Source organism: Plectropomus leopardus, unplaced genomic scaffold (genome assembly GCF_008729295.1).
Source record: "Plectropomus leopardus isolate mb unplaced genomic scaffold, YSFRI_Pleo_2.0 unplaced_scaffold81799, whole genome shotgun sequence".
NCBI lineage: Eukaryota > Metazoa > Chordata > Actinopteri > Perciformes > Serranidae > Plectropomus > Plectropomus leopardus.
Window position 1 is genome coordinate 1 of NW_024690130.1, and position 628 is coordinate 628.

At 52.1% G+C, this 628-nt stretch overlaps 1 long non-coding RNA gene across 1 annotated transcript; it reads left to right on the forward strand.

The window, feature by feature from the left end:
* Window positions 1–107: 107 nt before the first annotated feature.
* On the forward strand, window positions 108–628 carry LOC121940267. Its single transcript, XR_006105596.1, has 3 exons — window positions 108–209; window positions 314–432; window positions 552–628. It is a non-coding gene; the product is annotated as an uncharacterized LOC121940267 (long non-coding RNA).

Here is a 628-nt window from a genome sequence, read left to right on the forward strand (position 1 = left end):
GTGTGCATATGTGTGTGTGTGTGTGTGCAGATATGTACACTCTGTTCTTTACATAGCGAGGATGTGTGAGATTGCCACGTGTTAAACTTGTCTCTGTTTCTCAGTGAACAACAACGGTCCGTCAGGTGTCACAGGTGTGTCGTCATCCCCGCTGCCGCTGACGCCCACAGCCAATGGGGTTGCACCTAAGGATGGCTCCACCCCTCCAGGTATGAGAGAGTGTGTATGTAGAAAATGCAATTTTCATGAATATTTTATATATGTCGGCAGAACTTTATAATTCTAAGGTGACGAAACGTCTCTCTGTCTTCAGGCGTCGAGCCGTCTGCAGACGGCGTCCCCGCCGACCACCTGATGGAGGACGGAGAGGATGGAGAGGAGGCGGTCACCACGGAGACCATCAGTAAAGAGGAGGCAGCGGAGAGGCTGCTGGTGAGCTCCCAGTTTGACCCTCTGTGTGTGTGTGTGTGTGTGTGTGTGTGTGTGTGTTGGACTGACGTGTGTGTGTGTGTGTGTGTGTGTGTGTGTGTGTGTGTGTGTGTGTGTTGCAGGAGACGGAGAAGATCATCGCAGAGCTGAATGAGACGTGGGAGGAGAAGTTGAGGAAGACGGAGTCTATCCGTCTGGA